General features: G+C 39.8%; 1 pseudogene; it reads right to left on the bottom strand.

Annotated features, from left to right (window-relative positions):
• Positions 1-485: 485 nt before the first annotated feature.
• On the bottom strand, positions 486-1,992 carry LOC144248314 (long-chain fatty acid transport protein 6-like; annotated as a pseudogene).
• Between the last annotated feature and the right edge of the window lie 23,528 nt (positions 1,993-25,520).

Here is a 25,520-nt window from a genome sequence, read left to right as displayed (position 1 = left end):
AGCTGTGTGCAGGTCAACTCTGCATACAGGTTTCTCTTGCCAGAAAGCAAGAAGGGGAAAACTTCTGGAGAGCCACTGTGTCACTCACCTTCTACTTGCAATTGAAATAACTTCTACAAAGTTTTTTGGATTGACTAGTGGATGATTTTCCCCATTCTTCCACTGTAAAAATAACTCCCATTTCAGAATCAAAAGCAGAGGTCCTGCTGTTCTTCCTTTCTGAGCAACTCTTAGAAACTGACCTTATTTGCTTTATATTCAAGAAATTAATTTCAGCCATAGAGTAACTATGTAGAAATTCAGTAACTGAAATTACACCCTTGTTAAGCTATGGCAAAAATGGTTTAAAGTATACTGTGCTTCTAAATAAATTAATTCTTCCTGTCTTGATTTAGAAATTCAAATTCTGTCTTTTTGTGTCTTGTTGCTTAATTTATACTGCCTTAATTTTCAGAGGTGAAGCTGTACTTTGTTAGTACATATCCTCACATACACACATACAGAGCTGTGTTTCTTGTATCAGTGACAGCTCTAAGATGAGATGGAACAGGATTATCAGACACCTTGTCTAGTTTTTCTGGTAGGGTGTGAACATGCTGGAAAGGAGAACTGATGCTCATCCAGATAGCAACATTATTTTCCAAGAGATTAAAAATAAATTATTTCTCGATTGATCCCAAACAATCTGCCAAGTTCAAACAAACAAACAAACAAACAAACAAACAAACAAACAAACAAACAAACCATGGTCATTATTAAAATAAATACAACTGCAGACCTGATTACTAGCACTGAAAAATATGTCATACCACTGTGTAAACCTACTGCAGCCATAGGAGGGCTAACCTGCATACTAGACAGTGAAAAAATTATCATGATGTTTAATTTCCCAATGTTTCTTTTGTGACTTTAATTGTAATTGACAAAACACCATGAACTTAGTTGGTGATGCTAGTACATAGGATGGAATTTAATCACATTTGTTCCAAAAGTTGATGCATATACCAAATAACAAACCCTCGCAGATTCATATGGAATTATGGTAGTATTGCCAACCTGTATAAAAGATGGGAAAACAGGAGTAGGAAGTTAAATAAATTGCCTAGTATTGCATAATTTGCTATAAACAGGGACAAAACTGCCGCTTGTTGTGCTTCAATCTTTGCTCCAAAAAATGCTGCCTTGGGATCACTATAACTACTATAACTACAGTAGTTATAAAGTAACATAAATTTTTATGGAGGTATTTTGAGCTGAAGGGAATCACAACTACAAAGGGAATCTGTGTCTTCCTGTAGTCAGTGAAGTTTCGTACAGGCCATATAAATGAATAAATAAATGAAATTATCCTAAAGTATGCTAAAATATCTCCCAAGGCTGCTTTCTTGCTGATGCATGATTATTACTTCTGGTACCTTGTCCAGTAGCTGGAGAGTTTCAGATTTAAGCTTTTTATTCTACTAATTAATTGCAGGGGCTTATTTTGTGCTTATACACTTGAAATTTAAACATTATCTCTTTTCTCTCCTTTTTAGACAACACTATCTCTTTCCTTACTTTTCTCCTTCCTTTTAAGTATGTGTATACATAAAGAGCTGGCAGCTCTAAAGGTCTGTGTTTTTCTATGTTTGATAAAAGCAGGAAGCAGTAGAAAGTGAGCAGTGAAACACAACACAGAACTTACCTTCTCCTACAACCAGTGCTTTTGCTGCACATGTATTAAGGCATTGCAGGAGAGATCTTGGGTGGATATTGATGTTGAGAAAGGCCACGATGAAGGCCAGCTTGGCTAGCCCAAACCACACACTGATGAAGTCAGGTTCACCAGCAGGGCCACAGTGTCAGCTTTTCTCAGATTCCTATAGTGCAGGAAGGCCTGTGCTACCCTGTTACTCCTCCTGTCCACATCCTGATAAGTGTATACCATCCCTTCATAGATAAGGAATGTCTTGTGGGGATTTTTTTCCACTGCCTGAAAAGGTCAATTATTGAGAGAATTCAATTTTTTCCCCATTTTTTTACTGTTGCCTTTGACCTCTTCCACCTCAAAAAATAGATAAGGTCTGCCCAGAAATAGGGAAGATCTTCAGAGAGACACATAGCATTGGTATTCCTCCAGCAGATGTTGAAATCCATGTGCATAAGCATGCTTGGAGCAGGACAATTATACATTTAGTGATCTCAGACATATAAAATACATACATTATAATAATTAACACTGAGTTTTAAGACATAGACTGGAAGTTAACAAACTAATTCCAGGAGTAAATCTGAGAACTGTAAATACCTTAAAAATACCTTATTGGCATTTACTAGAATAAAAAGAGCCCCAAGCATATAAAAAAGAAGACGGGAGTTAAGAGTAAATAAAGGATTGTACAAGTATTATGAAAGGATTGTGAAAGTATTATTCAAATGGAAACTTAACTTGTAATCAAAACTGTGTTTAGATTTTTTACTGTCCCATGGCAAATCCTAAAAAAGGTGAAAACAACCAGGTCAAGTACATACCATCATATGTATAATATGAAAGTATGTTATGTACAATACACCTGTAAGATGCACCAAATGTTTTTTGCTGCCTAAGATGTATTTTCTGGTCTGATAGAATTTGGGACTGTTTGAGACCAAAAGTTTGAACAGTCTGATCAACAAACTGAACATAAACAAATTGTAGGCAGCATACTGTGAAACTTCTGCATCTTCTGAAGTACCCAGTTTTTACCATAGGATTTTCTGGCATTTGCAATAAATGGTGATTAATAACTTTGCAATATTTGTGTTATTGTCACTATTTGCAATAGCATCCTGCAGTCTCAAACAAAATCGTGCACAAATACAAACTGAAGTTTGGAAAACAACCTTTATAGCATAACAATTATTAACTTCTGTAAAGTATTTCAGGAAAATTTAATTGTCATATTTTCAAACAGTCAAAGGGGAGGACTTATGAAGATCATGCAAAATCCTTAAAAATATATGTATCATTGACCAGTCTCCTTTTTAAAGTTTCAGCCATGATTGCTACAAATATTTGAAATGTCTTATGTGACAATCTAGAATTCAGGAACACTTCAGCAGACTGAGAGGCTTTTTTAAATGGGGTGACCTCCACTCGGTAGTTTAGAAATATCTTACTGACAAGCTGTACTTTTGTTATAATCCTCAAGCTTGCTTACATTTTAAACAATATTCAATGAATATACTTGTAAAATTCAGTGGAATTACTGCAGAAAGCAATATCTTGTATGTACCATAAAGCATATGAAATGTATTGGTAAAAGAGCAGCTTAAAAATGAAAGCATCATGGCATTAAATTGCACATAAACATACAAATGAAGTTAAAGCATGTGAAGCAAAATGTTTTAATGTTCTAAACAAAAATTCTAAACCCATCAATTTTTAAAGTCTTTAAGTTGTAAAGAGACATTCTTAGTTACCTTGAAATCTGTCAATTCTTCTTGATTACACTGAGTTGCCTATCAGGCCAAATGTCTTATCCTTCTATGTTAAGAAACAATTGAAGTAGCCACAAGTTTAGTCTTACAATAGATGTGCTGTTAAAAGACCCTGTGTTTCAGCTCATATGGCTCCTTTAGTGCCTTTCTCAGAATGTTATTGTTTAATGGCCTAAGGCACAAACAGAAGACCTCCTGAATGTCATGGCTTGTCTATGATTTGGGAACCTTTGCTCAACTTTCTTTGCTACATGCAAGCATGCAAGATTCACTGAAATGAATCAACCAGTAAATTTAACTCCAGGCAAAGACTAGGTTTCACCCCTAGCTTTCTTTTAGCATATTATTTGTATTGCCAAAAAGAGCAATGGTGTATAAGAACTCAATGTAAAAAAAAAAAAAAAAATAGAGGGAAAAATAGGCAAGCTACAGGAAAAAATATTTAGTCCTCAAAGCTGTGTCAGGATTTTGGTTCACCCTTTTTACACTGGAAAGTGATTGGAAAGGCCCACAAATTCTTATTTTAGAATTGTTTGAGCAAAATACTGTTTATGGAGCAGAAAACAAGGAAAATTAAAGGAAAATATAGACCATATAGAGAAGGAGTGAATTTAGGAAAGAGTGACTATTGTGAAAGAGCATGTTTCTCTCTGAGAGAGACTACAGTCCTACAGCCAGCTGCAGTGCAGAAATCCTATTGTTGTCACCTGCTGTATACCTGGAATGAAAAGCCTGATACTTCCTTTTGACTGCAGTATTCTGGCAATACAACCTAACTTGCTTTTGATTATTGCTTATAAATTTTCTCAAAATCATTCATAAAATGTACATGCACAGGAAATTAAATTACACTCCAAATGAAGGGGCTGCTCAGAACAATGAAATTATTTCCAAACTTAGACAAATTCAAAGCACTTTGGAAAAAAAAATCAAACACTGTGATAAGTAGGTCTTGATTTTGCTGTGAATGCAAACCAGTTTCCACAGAGGTATTAAATGCATGCTTAATTTGAAGTATAACCAAATCCTTTGCATCCTTCTCTCAATATCAGTTGTTAAATTACTAAGTTCTGGCATAGTTTGGTTTTTTGATTGTATTTGGGGTTTTTTAGAGGCTGTCTGTCAAAGTATGAAATCTGATATTAGCCCTGTTATCTGGGTTGTCATTATCTTGTTGTCATTATTTTCACCAAGTTTCCACAAAGTGGAATTTTTTTGCACAAGTACTGAGATTTTTATATCAGCATGGTCAGAAATAAACTTAGTCCAATAAGTCCATAAAGAACTATAGAATCATAGAATGGTTTGGGTTGGAAGGGACCTTACTAATTCTGGCCTGCCTGCTATGGACCACCTTGCACTGGACCAGGTTGCTCAGAGTTCCATCCAGCCTTGGATGTTCTAGGATATTTTCTCATGCTGTCTTTGGTAAATTTACTCTGAAGTCTTGGAAAGTGCATTCGTACAATTATCTTAGAATAACTGAGTAATTCCTTTAGCCTTATTTTAATTAATGTGCAGTCTGGTTATTTCCAGTCCTTAGTCTTAATCTGTTTATCTGTTGAGAGCATTCTATGCCAAAGAAGTATTATTCCAATGGAAACTGGCTGCTAGCTCTTCTCAGTTGGAACTCCCTTTTTCTTTGCCTGTCTCTGATCTGGCCCTATTCTGTTAGAGAAAAGGAAAACAGGACAACAGAGCTGCCACCTGAAACACAGGCTATGACATGTCTGCAGCTTTGCTTTCACAAGAAGGGTAACTCTGGGAGGCGAGGAATGTACTGGAGAGAGCAATAGCACAAGAATCATTTAGTCGTTTAAAGATCCAGCAAGACTATCCAGACATGTTCTCCAGTCCCTGGGGAATGTAAACAGCCCTATGTGTTGTCCTCTATGCCTTCATGTCTAGCTCTCTAAGGCATCTGAGATGTCTCTGAAATACCTGAGAAACAAAGACTTTCAGTAACTGCCCTCACCGTTAATGTCACAATGACCTTAAAAGTGCTTACAAGACTGTCTCTCATATGAGCTTTGCCAGGTGGAAATACTATTTTAAAAGACTTAGTGTTTTGAACAAATGTCACATAACCTCTGCTTTGAAATTTGGAAGCACAAAACTTCAATTAAATTAATCACTTAATTGGTCACCAAACCGTAGTTTTGGTTTGTCATAGCTTTTTGGTTATATGGAGACAGAAAGCAGAGAAAAGCAGGGTTTTGTTTACTTACTCTGTCTGCTTTGTTCCTCTTTTTTCTTTCTTTTCAGCTGTTCCTCTGCAATCATAAGGATTGAAAACATTTCCTTTTAATGAGAACTAATATTCTTAAGTATCTATTAAATATTCTTAACTATCTCTTTGGAAAATGAAATAAAATTCAAAAGGAAGTAGTCAGTGGTATCAAAATACACAATGAACTATTTTTCATTATTTTCTGGCAACCACATGAATAATGACAACAGGGAAGGTTTCTAAATACAGGGAGTCCAAATATTTAGCAAGAATTATGGTAAGAAGTCTGTCTTCCAAATAATATGTCCGTTTTTTCAGTGAAACAACATGCTACCTTTTCTAAAAGCAATCTAACCTATAGGCAGCAAAATATGAGTTTTGAAGCTCACTGTACTATATAATTAGTAGGAATAGACTGAGATGTTTCTTGGATTGAAGCAGAGTTTCAGAAAATTTTAATGCAAGCAAAAAAAATCTCTAATTGGCTTCTGATATATACAGTGGACATTGTTTTATGTAAAATAAGAAATTATCTTTAAAAGAAAGGCCAACATTATACTTCATCGGATTTTATATCCAGTTCTTTTTACAGCATCTAAATGATAAAGGAAAGCATTCACTTACCAACCTTTTTTCATGTGTATGCTGATTAATGTCCTGCATGCAATTAGATAGTTTCTGCCTCTGTGTATCACTTATAGGAAGGTTGCATGGGCTTTCTGAAAATGTTCTTTTTACCCGAGCAGATGTTCTCTTAAGCTCCATACCTAGAGTGTGCCACTGGTGACTGTGTGCCTGTATGTGCAGATAAAGACTCCTTTCTGTCCCCTGGATATCACAGGTCCCCAGTTCTGTAGCTCCTTGCTTTGCAGTCTTGAAGTATGTGAGTTAAAGGAAATTGGACATTGTATTTTTGAGCAAATTGTATTTACTCTCTGTATTGAGAGTTAATTGTTAAAAGATTAAGAATCATGTGCTGCTGATTTATATGCTTGAAAGGATTATGAGCAGCATGACATAGGGTTGTAGCAAGGGAAAGGACTAATCTGTGGAAATTACTGTTTCAGTGCAATAGAAGCAACTTAATGATGTTTCCATATGCTCCTAAATACAGTATATAGGGTACACAGCAAATATGTATGTAACATTTGTCTGACATTGTCATGTAGTCTATGTAACAGGAGCAAAAGCCTTTTACAATTAACATATTTTTAAGTTTAGTCATACAAATATCAGAGGACATTCTTGTTGTACAATGTAAATGCTGAACAAGGACACTATACTGTGTGACACTGGCAGACTACTTGTTTGAGGAAGCAGATAAGATTACATTATTGAAAACATACACACTGTTGACTGAGAGTTCAAATCATGTGGATCAACCTCCCAATTTTTGAAACTCAAAAGTACAAGCTAAACAGCTTTTTAAAAGGCTGTTGAATACATGTGGATTGCCTGATTCCTGTTTGTGTATTTTAAAATTTTTATAAGACATATCTTTTACATATGTATGAATATTTCCTGAAGCATAATTATGGCATTCATTTATTAGAAAATCTATAGGCTGTTACTTTGCTCTCTCTCTCTCTTTTTTTTTAAATGCATAATAACTCACATTATTTCATTAGATTGGAATGCATTATTTAAGGTTATGGACATTGTTTCATGCACATACTACAGACATAATTTAGTTTGTTTACTCCATTTGGAGGACATAATTTTGAGCTGGTCATACAGTACCCTGGCTTTTTATGGAAAGATTGGACTATGGTCCTGACTGGAGAAAAATATTAAAGACATTGTAAAGGGAAGAAGATTACTATGGAGCAGATAGCCTGAAAACATGACTAATTTATTAGAGAAGAAGAAGAAGATGAAGAAAATAGCTTGGAGTAAGGGTCAAGTAGGGGGAAGATTTGGCTTCTTTCTAATAATAGAAGTAGTGTTTTGTGATTTTGTTACAGTTTTTGTTTCCTTATGAATGAATGATTTTAAAGGTAGTAGTTATAAATAAGGACAATATTGGGAAGTAAATAGTAAGGTCAGGAAGACAGAAGCTTTTCAGCTGAAAAAGAATCAGCAGAAGAGAAAGAAAACATTTATTCTGTAGCATAATGGCTATGAGTCTTTCCTAGCAGTCCTAGATTTCAGTCATTTGCCTAGCAGCAGAAACTGTACTTGTACCATACATTCCAGTATGTATCCTGCAGATGACTAACAAGCATAAGTAAAGCAGAATTATACTACCTTCCTTACTGTCCTATTTAATATCTCTAAAATGAAATTATTAGACTAGATTCTTTACATAACTTAATTTTTTTTCACAGAATCACACAAAGGTTGAGCTTGGAAGGGATCTCTGCATGTCATCTTGTCAGGGTTTTCTGGTTCAGAGACAGCTAGAGCCACTTACCCAGAATAATGTCTAATCTGCTTTTCTGTCACAAGACACTGCTGAAAGAGCCTGGCTCCATCTTCTTTGCAGCATCCTTTTTGAGACCTTTTAGGTTCAGGCCTTTTTGCAGATTGATCAGATCCTCTCCGAGCCTTCTATTCTCCAGGCTGAGCCATCCCAGCTTGCTCAGCCTATCCTCCAGGAAGAGATGCTTCATGCCCTCATGATCTTCATGGCACTTTGCTGGACTATGCCCAGCATGCGCAGCTCTCTTGCACCAGGGAGCTCAGAATCAAGCACAGTGCTCCAGGTAAAGGATCAGCTTCTTCATCCTGCTGGCAAAACTGCTAAAGCAGTCCAGATCATTAGTGTCAAGGGCACATTGCTGGCTTATGATCAACTTGGTGCCTGGCATGACCTCCAGGGCTTTATCTGCAAAGTTGGTGTCCTACTGGATAGCTGCATGGGCAGGTGCCTGGGAAGGCTGTCCTCAGGGGCAGGACTCTGTGCTTCCCCCTTGCTGAACTTTTTGGGCTCCTGGTCTGGCCCTGGGGTGCTGCAGAGAGAAGCATCAAGTTATGACTCTGTGTAGGAGGAATCTGGTTGCTGCTATGATGCCTCAGGTTTTAGCTTTTGTATTTTTCAGATTCTGTTCTTCTTTAGTGTGTAAGTCTAGATTTCATATTAGGGGATAGCAAGCTCTCTCCACAGAACAGGCAGACAAAGCAATTTCTTCTCTAGCTGGGGACCAAGGACAGGTGATCCAGGTCTCAGGCTCAAGAGCATAAACAACGGTGGACCAAAGAGAGAAAACAAGAAAGATTTGATTTCATGGCCTAAAGCTAATTGGACAATTATTAATTGGACACTTAGCTCCAATATGCTAATGGACCAAAACTTATAAAAGTGTGAGACCCCAGGACCCCAGATCTATTTTGTGGCCATTTTGGAGTATGCTGCACAAGGTGGATTTATTGAGCCTCTTAATAAATACCTACTTTATTCTTTAGCTCTGCCTAGTCTCTGTTCTAGGTCAGCCTTCACAAGGCATCAGCTATAGCAAGTTTGCACCAAGAATTGCAGGCTGGTAGGAGAGCAGGACCCCAGGATGTGGGGGCAGAGGGTGTGGTGAGGATAAGGACAGGCCCGGAGTGATTATCACTGGAGCACAGGCTGGCCCTGGAGACTTCTGTCTGGGATCAGCTGCAGAGATACAGGCATGAAGCTGGAGAGCATTTGCCTTTGGGGAAACAACAAAATCATATCTGGCAAATGTAGAAGGACCCAGCAGCATTAACATGCCACTTCTCCTGGCCAGGAGCTGCATCCCGTCACCCCTTCTCCCATGTTACCCATCCACAGCGGCTAGCAACACATGAGGAAGCAGAGGCCATGCACCAGGAAAAGGGGGAGAAAGCACAGATGGGGATTGCCATACCAGTAGCATTAATAACAAGATTCTATGTTTTTCATCCATGTAATTTCCTTGTTGGACTACTGAGAGCCTTCTGGTTGACTTGTGGGCTGGCAAATATTCCAGTTGCTGGACCAGCTCCCAGCTCCATTTTCATCATTATTTGGGGCACTCTTCCAGTGCTGCTGGTGAGTTGGCCTCTTGCAGGACTGGAAAGAGCCTAGGGAGCTTCTGGCCTGCCAGATGAATGACCTCTATCCCAGCTGGAAGTGGAGGAACTTGGCATGGCCTACCCTGGATCTGTATGAGGCAATAGCTTCTCACTGTAGGTGGGAATAGGGGCACTGGGGGACTGCTGGCACTGCCATGAAGAGCAGTGGTTGAGGTGCTGGATCACTCCTCTTCAGTTCCAGCAGGGCTGCTGAAAGGGGCCAGGCCAGGTATGAGAGACCCCCTTGGTGAGGCAGCAGGATGGGGGGCACCAGGGGCTGCCCACCTGCTCCTCAGCAGCATGGCTGTCCTCCAGGTCGAGCAGATGGGGGCTCCCCCTGCTGCTCTGCTGCACCACAACATTAGTGAGGTTGTACAATGCTTGACATGTGGTTTTTGAGGCTGAACCTCATGCTGGATCAAGAAATCTATGTTCAGCCCAAAGCAGCACAGGGTGAGCATTACAAAGTCCTCCACTACATGAAAGTGTTGATTCTCAGAGGTCAGTCTCAGTTTCTGATGTACCCAGAGAAGAAAGGGCTGGAGGAAAGCTGGGTGGTCACAGAAAAGGGATGCCCAGGTATGCAGGTGGAGGCCACCTTCAGGAGACCTGAAGTAGATAGTACTCCACAGGTTGTTCTGCTCCTGCAGGTCTGTGGGCAGCTGGATGGCCATGAGGTCCTCCTGCCTGGTGGCCAACAACTGATGACAGCGTAGATGATATGACAACATCTTCCTCGAAGTCAGACCCATCTGCATTGAGTACACAGTGGAGAGGATCTCTGTCTTGCAGGGGGGGCAATTGGGCTTGCTCTCAGCCTGCTGCAGGATGCATGGATAGGCAGCATTGTTCAGCTGTCCAGGTTGTGGGACAGCAGTTGCCCAGCTCCATGCTCATGCTCTGTGCTGCAGTGGGATGGTGGGAGCTGTGAGGTGCTGGGAGCTGTTGAATGCTGCAGCAGTGAGTGTCACAATAGAAAGGGAAGAGGTGTAGCAATCACCATCCCCTGGAGAAGAGTGTAAGTGCCCAGGTCCCTCAAGAAATAAAACCTCCCAGCTCTGCAAAGTAATTTCCCCTTCCAATTCAGCTCTGTTTCTGAGAGCAGTCCTGGGTGCCTCAGCTGCCTGAACCTGTCAAGGCTGAGGAAGTTCCTTTGATGGATCTGGAGTTGGACACCAAGACCAGCAAGAAGCACACTCCCCTCAAACAACACTGGCACCACAGGCCTCACTTAATGCACCAACCCTCAATAATTCTTCATCAGGAGTCCAGACACAAGTTGACTGGGTGAGACTCAGTGCCCAGATAAAGCAGTAAGGTCACAATCCATCACTTGGGGAAAGCCAATAGCCAGCATCACAGCTGTCATTCAGGGACATGTCAGTGTTGCAAAAAAATGCAGTAAAAAATCCCCAACTCCTTAACACCAATATTCATTAAGAAGCAGACATTCTTTATTTGGCTGGATGTGCAAGGGCGGTATTTCCTCTTAACACTGTGCATGCTGAGTATGGGAAAGTTTCTGTTTATATACTGTATTTTACATACGTATTCATAATGATTTTTCCAGAATAAACATGAATATGATAATAATTTCCTCAAAGTCATGAACACATTTTCTCTCCCTTTTATGCATGTGTTCTTCTGTCCTAGGGGTCTCTTTGGTGATCCTTACTGGTGGATGACCCCAGTGCTGACTGACATCAGGTGAAACTGGCAGAACACTGGGGCTGGTGGACTTCCAGTTCTCCTTCTTACATAATGGGCATTGTGGAGTTCCACAGGCTAGTGGGTTTTGAAGAATAAGCATTGTGTTAGCTCACTGGGTGTAGACAATTTATCATCTAGTACATCCCTTGGTGACATCAGTTACCTTGGAGACACCACTATCCAGCACTGGGTAACATCACAATGGGCCATCCTCGCCCTGGCTCTCTCCAGGAGCACTGTGGCCCAAGAGCACATGTCTGGGATTTCTGTAGTGCCACTGCCAACACCACCCCTCTATCTCTTGTCTCATGCTTCTTACCAGTGTTTCATACCTGCCACCGAGGCTTTATCCCTGTGTTCCAAGGCCCCATCAGGTCTCTATGGCCAGGGCAGACATTTCCAGGCATATCTGGCAAGAGGGCTCTCTGGTTAAGAACTCATGCCTCCCTGACAATCTACAAGACAAAGCCAGCAAAATGGCTGTGAGACTGACAGCTGCTGGTGGCACTCACACTAGAACTTCATCAAGTTCACATCCACTGCAGCTTCTCAGGACACCCAGGCAGTGAAGAGTGAATTCTGGGAATGTGAAGGGGCACCAAAGGTTGAGTTTCTTTCCCTCTGTCTTACCTCAGATAATTATTTCCAGACTAAGAGGGAATACACATTTAGCAGCTTCCAAAATGGTGGATATGACAGTTTGTGTGCAAATGGGTGAATCCATTTTATTTCAAAACAAAAAATCTCTGCTCCTTGCTTTGAGCTTTGCAACATTACTGTGATTTGTTTATTCAATTTGCATAGAGGTTTTGGGATACTCAGAATATCCCAGAAGGCTTCTAAACTCTGCCCAGGGACCAACAGTGTAATATGATCTATGTGATTAAAGACAAGATTACCTACCATATCACATAGCCATCGTCCTTGGTCACACAGGATGGGGTGGGCAGCATTTTGCTTTTCAGAGGTTAAAGCTGTTCCATTTATAAGAGAGTACAGTGTGCTACAGGGAATTTGCTATTACAGGCCTCTTTCTATTTGTATGTTCCAAGAATCTTAATTTCCATGAGATTTTCAATACAAATTGCTTCAGGCCATCAAAAAAAAAAAAAAAAAAAGACTTTTGGATGCAAAAGCCATCCTCTAATTTTATTATATATTTATAACTTGCTATATGTGCAATATGACCAAAAAAAAAAAAAAAAGGCAAAAAATGCAAACAAATGAAGTAAAGGTCAAAGAAGTATGATCATTCTTCCCTTGCCCCAGGTACTTTGTAAACTATGCAAAAAAATTCACATCAAGTAATGCATTCTTACTAAAAATCAAAGGAACACTTTAGGCTTCAAGAAAGAAGAACAGCTCAGAAAAGGGGATATACAGATGGTAGAATTTGAAGTCACGGTGGCTTTGGTGGTCCTGTGAAGTACTGTTTGCCTGTTTCGAGGTATCTTTAGTCTCTCTTGCAGAAAAAAATGGAATACAATTTAGATCAGACCAGAACAGAAGAATTTTATCACTACAGCTATAGGAAACAACACAGAATGGCAGTGACCATTGCTGCTGGTACGAACTCTGTCCAAAGGAGAGAGACACAGAGCTGATAACACCTGACATGCAGGTTATACAACTCCTTCTTTGTCAAAACTGTGTCAGATAAGCAGGATATGGAAGGTAACAACTGAGATTCAAATCCTTCAGATAAGTAGGGTCTATGCAGTATATCAGTTTACAAATGATCTACTCCTTTTATGAATAATCCACTCCTTTGTAAATAAATCCTGCTGACTGGCAAAGCCCTTAGCAGCAAATATGTCTTAAGTAGGGAGACTGGTAGAGGCCTATGAGACATTAACTATTTTGCTTCCACAACACTGGATGAATTTCTTTTTTCCTACTTTCTAAAACCAGCAAAATCAGAGAATGTAACATGGACTCATTTTAGCTATATGTATTATGCCAAAAACCCTGAAGTCTGCAACATGAACAAAATGTAGGAAGGAAGCTAAGAAACAGAATACCCTATGTGTGCATCAACTGACATTGAAGAAAATAAAATTGTTGTTGCTATATTACAATACTGCTTATGTTATACAGAACCCCATAGATTTAACGATTTCTATTATTGTGAAAGGATGTGTTTATCTAGTAAAAACATGGACATTAAAGGATGTAAAACAGTTTATTGTGAATTTTTTCCTCTCTTCTACAACAATTAAAGACAAAGAGGAAAGAGAAACGAAATTGGAATTTAAATGAGAAAAACCAGAAACTGTGAAATAGTAATAGATCACAGAAATTCAAATAAATTTGTTTGTTTGCTTGTTTGTTTTTAATTTGGTGAGGGGGACTTACAAGGATAATTTGACCGGTTAGTAGATAAAATCTGGAAATATTCAAATATTAAAGTTAGAATAATTTTATAGTTTCTCCAGAGAAAACTGATTGTCCTCATGGTTTAGGTTTCCTTCAGTAAAAATACAGTGTTTTCTGGCTTTACCAGAATTATCTTTCATTAGTCCAGCCAGAGGAGCCAGCAAGGAGAGGAATAATTCATTTCCCAGGCAGTTGTATTACGTTTGACCTGTTACTCACTTCTACAAGGCAAACAGCAAGCTATGCTTTTTAACTTCATCAAAGTAGCAAAAGCTTATCTAGATAGACACAAGAGGCCCCTAATTTACCCAGTACATGCTTTGTAGTTAACTCCAGCAACTCAAACCTGCAATAATTTCTATTTTCTTAAGCTGTTTCAAATTTTTTCATTTTGTATTTGGCTCTAACAGCTAACCAGTCTCTTGGAAGAAAGTTGTCCCAAGATATCTTTGATCTGACATTATTTATCCACATTAAACTCACCTGAAAAAAAATCTGTATCAAAATTAGTACAACTGGTGTAAACTCACAATTCAAAAATGAAAACCCATTTATGATGCTTATTACAGATACTTGTTTATACAGAAAAAGCAAATCTGACCTTGCCTTATGTCCTGCTCTCAGCCAGGGCAGAGTTAATATCTTCTCAGCAGCTGCTAAAATGCTGTGTTTTTGATTTGGAATCAGGATGATGTTGATAACACACTGGTGTTTTGGGTTTTGCTAAGCTGTGTTTATCCTGAGTCAAGGACTTGTCTCATGCTCTGCCACTGAGGATAAACACAAAAGAAACTGGGAAGGACCACAGCTGGGACAGGTGGCCTGAAGTCCCCAAAGGGTGTTCCACACCATGGAATGTCAGGCCCAGTATGTAAACTGGGGGAGTTACCTAGAAGGGAGAGGGCTGATTGGGGCTCAGGAACAGGGTCTGGCACCAGTCATGGGATTGTAAGTAATTGATTTGCACATCACTTGTTTTTCCCTTTTTATTATCATTATTATCTACCGTTATTTCCTTATTAAATCCTTCTTATCTCAATATACAAGTTTTACTTTGATTCTCCTCCCCATTTCACTGGGGTGGAGTGGGGGTTATGGGGGACATTGAGCAAGTGGCTGCCTGGTGCTTTATCTCCAGCTGGGCTTAAATTGGGATACTTTATAAACCCTCATCATGAGCAGCGCTCATGTCTGTGAGTGAGCATGCAAACATGGCAAGTCTGCTTGTTTGCTTCAAAGACTGTTTCCCAAACCTCAGTTAACTGAGCAAATTCTTCCAACTGGAAAGAGATGAGATGAGAAAACTGCTCTTGATGGACTGTGGAGTCAGTCTCTTCTTTCTGAGTAGTTACCTGACAAGTAGATTCTGAGTGCCCCTGTTCCTGGATGTCACTGCAAGCAGTCCAGGCTCCCCAGCAGCTTCTGGTCCTACACCCACTTAAATGCATTCAACCCTTTCTCAATCACTGTTTGCACCCAGGCTGAAATATAAAGAGAACGTGAAAAATCATGGCAAAAAATTAAAAGCATTAATACAAGATACATTGTTGATTTCTTAAAACCTCACAATGGAACACAGAATGAAACGCAATGCTAGAACTAAAGGGATGAGAGTCCAGAGCAAAATACCAATCCCTGTCAGTAGCCTGTGAGAAGCACAGTGAGCCAAAGTGACCCCAATGCATTATGATGTTCTGACACTGCTGGAGCAGGTCCCTCACCAGAAACAAGGACTTGTAAGGGCATCTGTGGCACATGGCATGATTCTCTTGGCAGCAGAAAATGCTGGCATCATCAACCCTCCAAAATATTTTCTGTTTCTGAAAAGCAGTTGAAGAGCACCTGCTGGGTGCATTCTTTGTAAGGATGCTTTAAGACCAGCAGTGAGGGTAGGGGGTTTTAATAGAAACAGTTCACAACACACATACAAGAGAAAAGCTCCATTGGCAATTCCTGGGTTGAATTTTGCACTTAGGAAGAGGAGGAAGAATACAGACTCCTTCATCTGCAGTGCTTTCACTCAATGATAGAAAAAAATCCATCTGTTAACTATACTCTATACACACATGCATTAAAAATATCCTCCAGGGTATTTTGCCTATGTGGCTGAGGAGGTGTGAGGCAGGGAGGGTGGAGGAGGAGCATCAAACTGGGGAAGTCAGCAAGATTTGGCACATTGTAGCTACTATCCTTTCATTTAGGATGAATGTCCTAATTTGTAGCTAAGGAAGCTTAGAAGGAGGGAGTTGAAAGTCTTTAATCAGATACATGTGACTGCGGGCACAGTGTAGAGGTTTTTTGTGCAAAAAGGGTGCAGGCGCTATCAGGAAATGGCAGAGCAGTATTGGTTGTACAGTATATGGGGCATACAGGTGATTAACATAATGAAAATAATTAGCTATCTTTAACCATTTTATTGCTGAATGCATCCAAGCCACTGAGAACAGCACACCTCAGAAGTAGTATGAAGCCAGAAGAGAGGGTAAGGTATCAGGCTTGGCTCTTATATTATTTCCATTCAGCAGCAAATTATACATAGATAGAATGGCATATTTCCCTGCTGCACTTTGCAGGGGGTTTCCATTCTGTAACACAGAGCAGGAGTACTTCTTTGAGCAACCATTCTCAGGGAGTCTGTATGGCCAGGTACCTAATCAAGGGCCAAAAGGAGACTGGAGAAAACATGGGCCTGCAGCTGAATGGTTCAGGGGACTGGTAACAGATGACATGGAAAACACTGATGTACTCAGTGCCTTCCCTCCTCAATATTTACTTTACAATATTTTCCAGGAATATTTACAGTATTTTTAACCAGTCTGCTCCAATAAGTGTCAAACCCAGTAGGATCATTAGAGGCAAATCAGACTATTTCAGGTCTGAATTTTGATTGCTGAGGATGATTGTGTCTCACACTGAAAGCATTATTGATATGTTCCCATTTAGTCTTTTAGTGACTTTAACCTCCTTCTCTCTGGGTTGTCTCTTCTGCTTTTGCTGGCACAGTACCTCAGCAAATTCTGCCACCGATCTCAAATCTTGAAGCAATGCTTGCTGCACAGTTTGTTGAGGCAGCACCTCCAGCAGCACCTTGACTCTCATATAAAGTGACCCTGACTGTCCTGCAGGATCCCCAAGCAGCTGCAATTCCCAGTAGGGATCTAGGGCAAGGACAGACAGCCTGGCAACCTCCAGGCTTCCTGAGGTAGCCTATGGGTCAGGGATTGTTGCTCCTCACCCTCCTGTCTATGCCCTGGCAGTAGGATCAGCAGTGAGTCGGGGCACTGGAACAGCCAGGCTGAAAGCACAGCAGGTGGGAGAAAGAGGAGCATGCGGAGATGGAAGAAGTACAGGAGGAGCAAAGTGGGCCTTAGGCTGATTTGCTCCTAGTTGAAGGGGTCCGAGCAGGTCTTTGCTCCATTGTAGACCACGTCCACAATAATTTTTCTTCTAAGTATAATAGTAGCTGATCCTTTCAGTCAAACTAGGTCCTGTACATCTGCAGTCCTCATGCACAAAGTACAGCATCCTGTTGGGGCCCTCAAAGGAAACAAGACAACTTTTCAACTGAATGGTGTAGATATACACTAGCCCTGTGCTAGTACTAGCATCAGGAATATGTTACTTTGAAACACGATCACCTAAAATGTTAGAATTAATTCTGAGTATTAATTTCTGGAAGCCTCATTTATGTTTTCTTCCATTTCCAAATTGTACTTCAGAAAATCATAGGGATTTGAAGGGTTTTCAAATTAATCCATATTTTGAAATAGTGAAAATGCCATTAGTATGTTTTGGTGCTGCAAAAAACACCTACATTATAGCATGGACACAAACTTATACAGGGTAATTGATAAATTGCATAACAGCTTCTCCTAAAGCAAAGCCTCCATGTAGTGCCTAACCTCAGGCACTTGGGGGTGTCTTCTGACAAAATATGTCTTTGACTTTCTACAGCACGGTTAAGATGTGCCAGCAGTAGCTCTCTACAGTAAGGATCATTGATGTTTCTTGGGAACTTCCTCTGATTCTGCCAAGTAAGCAGTCCCTGAATCCAGCTACATCTGGCCTCTTGTTTCCACACTAGATTGCCAGTGATGTGCTGAGGATGTTCCTGATCAGCAGGGGATGTCCCAGCATGCTTGTCATGGGGCCAGGCGCCTTCTACATGCTGCTTTTTCTTTGGAAAGCACTGATAGCAGTACTTCTGGCTTTGTATGTGTCTCCTGTGAAAATGCTTAGATATACTTAGGCCTATTTTTCTTCATGGATGATCCAACTGTCATGCGGTTTTCCATTCTTGTATCTTCCTTTGCTGTAGGACAGGCCATCCACATGCAGGTGGTGGTTGGGCACTACAACAGCTCCCCAGGGAGGTGGTCACATCCTGACAGAGTTTAAAAAGTGTTTGGACAATCTTCTCAGGCACATGGTGTGACTTGTGATGTCCTGTGCAGGGCTGAGAGCTGGACTGAATGATCCTTCTGTGTCCTTTCCAACTTGGCATATTCCTTGATTCTGTCTTCTAGCCCTGCTGTCTGACAGGTGTGTGTTCCTGTCCTCAAAGGACTCTGGCTCCATACTTGTGAATTTATTGTCATTAGTTAGCTCTACGACACAAGATGCTGCCCCTTCATTTTTTTAATGCTTCTTTTAAGACTGATATGATGAGGTGCTTGTTCAAGAGCAGCACAACCCAAGGAAAAATATAATTAGACCTAAGTGGAACATTCTTCCAGCCACAAACCAACTGAAAACAAATAACTTCAAATCTAGCTTCATTTATGCTATTAATTTAAACAGCCTAAAAAAAGTTCCTTCTGTTTCCCTGAAAAGGTGAATTTTTTTTAATTTCTGCATTACTTAAAATTAATGTTCCTTCTATGTCACATGTACCATTTTAAGAAATTATTGGTTTGTAGGTACCTGCTGAAATACTGGGTAATTTTCTCAGTTTATATTTTGCTCTGTTTTTTTATGGGATGTTACTGCTGTCCCTTATTTTTGTCTCTGTCCTTAAATGTCATATCCATATCAATACTTTCATACAGTTAAAAAATAGACTCACATTTATAATTCAAGTAAAAGTTTAATTCCATAATTTCTTCCTTCACAGAAAATTGTTTTGAATCTGTGTTCTTCCCCATGCATTCGAATATTTGAAAGTCAGACTAATATTTTGATTTAACTAGCAATCTATTAAAAAAGCCTGTGTTTTCCAACTTTCCAATCTAAGTTACCATTGTCAGTAGTAAAAAGTCTTGGGTGGGGGGGTGAGGGGGGGAGGGAAAGAAAAAGAAAAAGAAAAAAAAAAAGAAAGAAGGGTTTGTCAGTACTAGGTTGCAAGATGAAACCATAAATACACAGAAAATCTTTGTTGTTTACACCTCATACCTCCAGGACCTCCCAGCATGGCTCAGCCTCTGTGGTAATAACTCCCACTGTATTTCCAGGGGTCTCACTGCTGAGCTCAATGCAACAGTAGGGGTGAGGTGGTGAGGGGTTTTGTCATGTATGTAATGAAACAGAGACTTGGTTTGAAGGATATAAAATACCTATGTAATGGTTATAACCTCCAGCCTATAGCAAAATCTGCTGAATGCAATATACTGACTGCAGATGAAAGAGCATTTAATGGTAAAATGAAAGACAGGAACATTAAATAGATGTTAGTTTGGAAAGGGCAGAACTAAGTTGATAATCCTACTGTCCTACTTCACAGTTTCTTTTTCTTTGTATGAGTATATTAAAAATTCTCCTGTGGTTAAAAAAGGGTCGAGGGCATGATCTGGTGCCCAAACCTTTCCATGCAAAGGAGGACCATTTATTATTTGAGGCGTAGGAGAAAATACTGGTAGACATATTTAAATCCATCTTCCGAAGTATGTCCTTTGCATGAATAGCATAATTCTTCATGAGACAAGATTGAAATATAGACTTCCTTGAGCAAATGAACATGTCTTTGAAAAAAAAAAAAAAAAAAAAAAATCTCAGGCTATTTTAGGAGATCAGAAAAGTCATGCAAAAACATCAGTGAAGAGCAGTCCAGGATGGTCACAACAAGATTTCAAAGTGACTTGTGTAAAATCAATCTGAAATTCTGATGAATTCAGCTTATTTGGTTTATATTGCAAAAGCTTTCCTGAGTCTCTCTTGGCTTGGAGGCTGGCCAGCTCACCAAGGTCACCATGTACCCACGCTGAGAGGATGTTGCCTGTGCAGGCCCCAAGGACAAGGAATGCAGCACTTTGCTTATTGTGCTGTGGTTTTCTGTAACCAAGATTTACCAGACAGGAAACAGAAGGACTTTCCAGCTTGCTCATATGGTAAAAAACAGATAATTGTAAAAATGGGACAAACTGATAAAAATCAAGTCAGACATTGGGAAGCTGTGGAGATGCCAGAGTATCTATCCTGCACAGAGGTTAAATTATTGCCCAAAATAACTGGAGGTGCCTATCTACTCCCTTTTAAAAATACTTTAGATTTTAAAGACAAAATTTGTCAGGAAATTGTACAGGGTAATATATGCAATATTCCTTATTGAAGCAGGAAGGGCCTGAGACCTTTCTTAGTTGAACCTGTGTTCAACTAAGAGGGAGGGTGAATTACTGTGGCACATGCCCAGAGCTGCAGTGAGATAGCATTGTTACGACCATTGTGCCCCATGGGGTGTTTTCTGTAGTGAGGGGTTCTTGACGCAACCAAGACAAAGCAGATGCAGGATCTAGTCCCACTTGAAAATCCAAGCTCTCAGGAGCCATAAAGAAGAGCTATGCCATATTGAAAAAAAAAAAGAACAAACTCTCAACCATTTAGTAATTTGCATCTTGACTATACTGTCCCAATAGGAAAGTATCTAAAAATTAATGGAGGGGTAGGTTTTTCACTAATTCAAGAAAAATCTGGAATTCTAGAGCAGAGGAAGTACTTCTCAAGAGTACTCAATGAATATTCCTGCCAAGCCTTTTCCCTCCAGGCAGACAAATATGACACACTGAAAAATGTTTATAAACTTGCACCATTCCCCAGTATGTCAGATCTCAGATGTTAGGGAAAAAAAATTCAAGAAAGTCAAATATCCATATTCAGTTGAATTCAGTATGAACAGATCAGCCTTTTCTGCCAGGGAGGAAGGGAGGAAGGGAGGAAGGGAGGAAGGGAGGAAGGGAGGAAGGGAGGAAGGAAGGAAGGAAGGAAGGAAGGAAGGAAGGAAGGAAGGAAGGAAGGAAGGAAGGAAGGAAGGAAGGAAGGAAGGAAGGAAGGAAGGAAGGAAGGAAGGAAGGAAGGAAGGAAGGAAGGAAACATTGAAAAAAAGCTTTAATTCTTGTATGACAAAACAAAGTGTATTCAGTGTGTTTAGGCAATTTGACAGACTTGAAAAGCATGCAGAAAATGGTAAAACATTAGTGTTGCTTCCATACTCAGATAGAATGAAGCCCTCTCCTGAGAGAGATTACAACATCTTCTAGTTCATATGGTGCTTAACAACTGAACTGCAGTGACACTCCATGCTGGAAAACTGTAACCTGGGGCTTCATTCTGGGCCAGGGAGTTGCTGTTTCTCTAATGTGTGGACAGGAAGGTGTTTCTAGTGGCATCAGCTGCAGCTTTGCTCTGACATAGAAAAATTGACTATACTAACACTAATATACTCAGATGACAAACAGTTTGTTCCGTTTCTTGTTGTAGGTACTTAGGAGAGAAAGAAAGCATTGTGTACACACAGCACAATCAGTTAGTATGGAGAAATGCTATTGTTCTCACACACCTCAGAGTGCTTAGAGAACTGTGTTTGTGTTCTTGCACCCTTTGTACCCGCACATTTCCTGCTTTTGCAATGTAACAGAAGTATGGGGAAGTATTGGGAACCTTGCACACATTACCTCCAAAGTCATGAGACTATATACACTAAAAATATAAGATGATAAAAAGTGGAAAAACTTGAAAAGTCTATTCACTAAAGAAGCTTTTTTCCTCCAGAAAATGTTACCAATAATTAGGAAATAGAATGTATTGAAATGAAAGATAGTTGGCTAATCTCATCCTTCCAAGTTCTCACTCCCTCTCCATCCAGCAAACAGAAGGGCAACTTTCCATGGCTCAACCAGGAACAAAAAGAAGGATCATGCATACATGATCCACACTACACAGAAGTATTTCTTTAGTTTCCTTTTTTCCAAACACTTTTATTTCCCTACTCATTAGCAATGAGGAAAGTGGGAGCAGAGAATTCAGTCTTGCAGTAATAAAAATACATCACACATCAAATAACTTCTGATCATGGTAAAAAGCTGCTAACAAAAGAGGTACCTATAGAAAAAAAATCGGTAAATTACTATACCAGAGACTATGCTAGGTTTCTGAGAAGAAAACTAAAAAGGATGAGGATTTGTTTGATGGCAAGTGTGGAAGGGAGCCCTTGGCTGTCCCAGCGTGGCAGTGCCCCGCAGGGCTGCGCAGCTTCCCGGGGTGTCAGAGCACAGCAGAACGGCCAGAGCACCTCCCGCAGGGGAGCTCCTGTTGGTACAGCACAGCCAGCAAAACTGAGCCTTCCCACACAGCTCTCAGTTGAAAACTAAAATAGATGATCGCCCTGATGTTAGCAGGCAAGTTTTAAGAGTATGAGTTTTTCTTTGTGCTTGTTTGTAAAATTGCAATCTGTGCCTTTCTAGGTTTGTTCCATCTTCTAGTTTGATGCCTTTTCTTCAAGTTAGAGGGACTCACCTGGCCTTTTATAACCTTTTTTTTGCTTAGGATAATTACTAATTTTACCCCTTTTATAGATTATTCGTTGCAAACAGAGATGAGTGCTCTGAGAGTGTGAAGGGTTTGTTTTTGCCCCAGCTGACCTATGGGGAGGACAAGGAGCAAAGCCACTTACATACCAGATCATAACAGAGGAAATGGAAGGAATATAGATTTTCTCTTTATGCAATAACTCCTATACTGTTGAAAATAATGAGTCAGTAAAGTTACCTGATATTGTAATGTTCTCTCTCAAAAGGTAGATTTAATGTCATTAACTTGTGGTGTACTGGACATTACTCAGCTCCATACAGAACACAGCAGAAACACAACAGAACTACAGCTGCAGCTTCTAGTTAATAATGGCAATGTGCTCTTACACAAAACTACTATTACTATTTTCAGACATGTCTAACAGGACGTAGCAGGAATAGGACACATCCTAAGATGTTCCTTACAAGTCATTGTAAGCTTTGGGTAGTTCTTAATTTCAGGATAGGTAGAAAACACAAGCGGTATTGAGGTTGGAGCGAGATGATCTTGGACATTCCTCATAACCCAAACCAGACTATGATCCTATTAAAAGAAAAAGTAGGCATGCAACTGAAAAAAAAATAAGTTATTCAGGTACTTCTGCCAGGTAATATATTTACTTTGTATTGTACACTTGATTTGAATGGAGACACTGTCTAGAAAATTCTGTAGATCTGGTGGATTTTATGCATTTATATTGATGCTGAAATTGGCCAGATAGAAACTTTCTAATGTAGTTTGGAGTATTAGAAATCAGAAATCATCTTTATTCTTAATCTTCTTTAATTGAGTGTCCTAGGATTGGGTAAACAAAATTTTTATTATACACACTGATTACATATTCATTAAATACCCTTGTTTACTTGATGTGTATATACTATTTCAATTTACATGGAAATCCTTGTATGGTTCTTTGGGATTTTCTTTAGTGGTCTCCAGCATATAATGTTCTTTCAATGTGGCTGTTCCTAGATCCTTGTTTTTGAGTAAATGCAATATTATAATTTTGCTCAACTTCTACTTTGTCAGCTTCTCCAAGGCTACACTGTTGCCTTTTTTTGATAAGAATAAAATGTTGTTTTGTTCTACCATTCTTATCAAGTGAGTAAAATGCTGTTCTTTCTACTGTCCTTATCAATATGAATAGTATGATCATCTACCATTGCAGACTGGTTACTATTAAAAATATAAGAAGCTTCACAGTTTGGGGGCCTGAGTCAGATTGCTGAATAGTATGATTTACAACAGACTGTTCCAAAGATAACCATGTCAATGTGTCCCTTTGAGATACCTAAAGCCCTTCTTGGTCAGAGCTGGAATGCCGATCTGATCCAACACAGTACTTTCTGTGGCCCTGGATTTTTATTTATGCTGTGAAGCAATTGCATTTTTGCTATTTATAAAAAGAAATCAATCAAAATGTAAGGCTACCCTACAAAATACCTTGGTTAGGAGAAAAGGGTCAAAAATGGAAGAATGGTAAGAAGGACAGTAGATAAGCTCAAGTGACTTTGCAGCTGGGAATGCCAAGGCCTGGAGAATAACTGTGTGGGGAACCCCATATATTATACCCACTGCTGTTTATCCTGTCTGTTTTGAGGAACAGAATTTCCCTGTAGAGATAGCATAGGTGTTTGGAGAGACCTGGAGGCAGTCTCAGAGACCTGCTCAAGGATCCCGTTTTGGGGGGAAAGAGGATCAAAGTTTAGAGATCACAGAAAACTGGGAGGACAGCACATCATGGTGGTAAACTACATGTGCACAGGCCCCTGAGAAACTGGCGGAAGCAGCAGAGCCACTGCCTGCCACCTGCCAGCCTGGACTGAGCCTGTGCTCCTGCTTGATTGTCTCTGCAAAGGCATTGCCTTGGGATCACCCTGGTTAGCGAAGTAATGAAATAAACTTACTCTTTGCGTTTCAGACATGGTTTTGTGGTTGTTCTGGCTGCCTGCCTGTGTCAGCTCACTCACATTCTTCACTTCACATAGTATTTTGAAAACATATTTCATCTCAGTTAATACAGCATTTGGCAAATAGAGTAATATTGGCAGGAAAACGTTCAAAATGCAAGATTTGATGAGGCAGATGATAGGTTTGCTCCAAGTGTCTTGTGGCTGGGCAGACTAAGAATATCCATGAGAGAAACTTCACATATTTAATGCTAATTATCCTCTGTCTGTTTTGAGAGGCAGAACTTCTGCAGAGATTATAGAGAAGCTATCAGAAATTTAAGAGGCACCTTTCACAGACAGTCTTGAGTGTCCTGCTGGGAAAGAGATCAAAAATCTCAGTGGTCAAAAAGCACAGCATTGTGACGAACTACACATGCATGAGTCCCACTGGTACCCCGGGGCAGGCAGTGGATCCCCAGCCCCACTGGGGTCAGGTCAAGCCTAACTGCACCTGCAACTCTGTTTCCTGTGTTTCTACAGCACTGTGGTGTGTAGGGACTCTCAGTTAGTGACCTAATGAAATAAATCTACTAATTGCATTTCAGCTGTGGTTTGGTGGTCACCTTGGCTACTTGCACGTATCAATTCACATGGAAATACGTGGGGGTTTAGATCTCATGTTCATTTAGCTGAACTAGAATATGTAAGTTGTCCTTTAAATAACCTGAGCTGAAGTTTTCTTGATCTGAGCCATAGGGTTTCCTCTAGTCCAGTTTGATATACAAACATATTATTATTATTTCTCAATTCCTGTATTCACCTAATTGTCAGCTGAGTATTTTATTTAGACCAAAAAAATGCATAAAATATTTCTGCTGCAATAACAAAATACATTTTCCTCCTGAGTCCAAGCAATGCAATTGTTTGGGTACTTTGTAATAAATCAGTTTTGACAGGTGTGAAACTAAGAATGAAGGTAACATTGGGGCCAGGGCAGAAAAGGCATTTTCTAGAAATATCTTTATGTAAATATATTACTTATCTTAGCAGGGAAT

Source organism: Lonchura striata, chromosome Z (genome assembly GCF_046129695.1).
Source record: "Lonchura striata isolate bLonStr1 chromosome Z, bLonStr1.mat, whole genome shotgun sequence".
NCBI lineage: Eukaryota > Metazoa > Chordata > Aves > Passeriformes > Estrildidae > Lonchura > Lonchura striata.
This window is presented reverse-complemented; position numbering and strand designations above follow the sequence as displayed.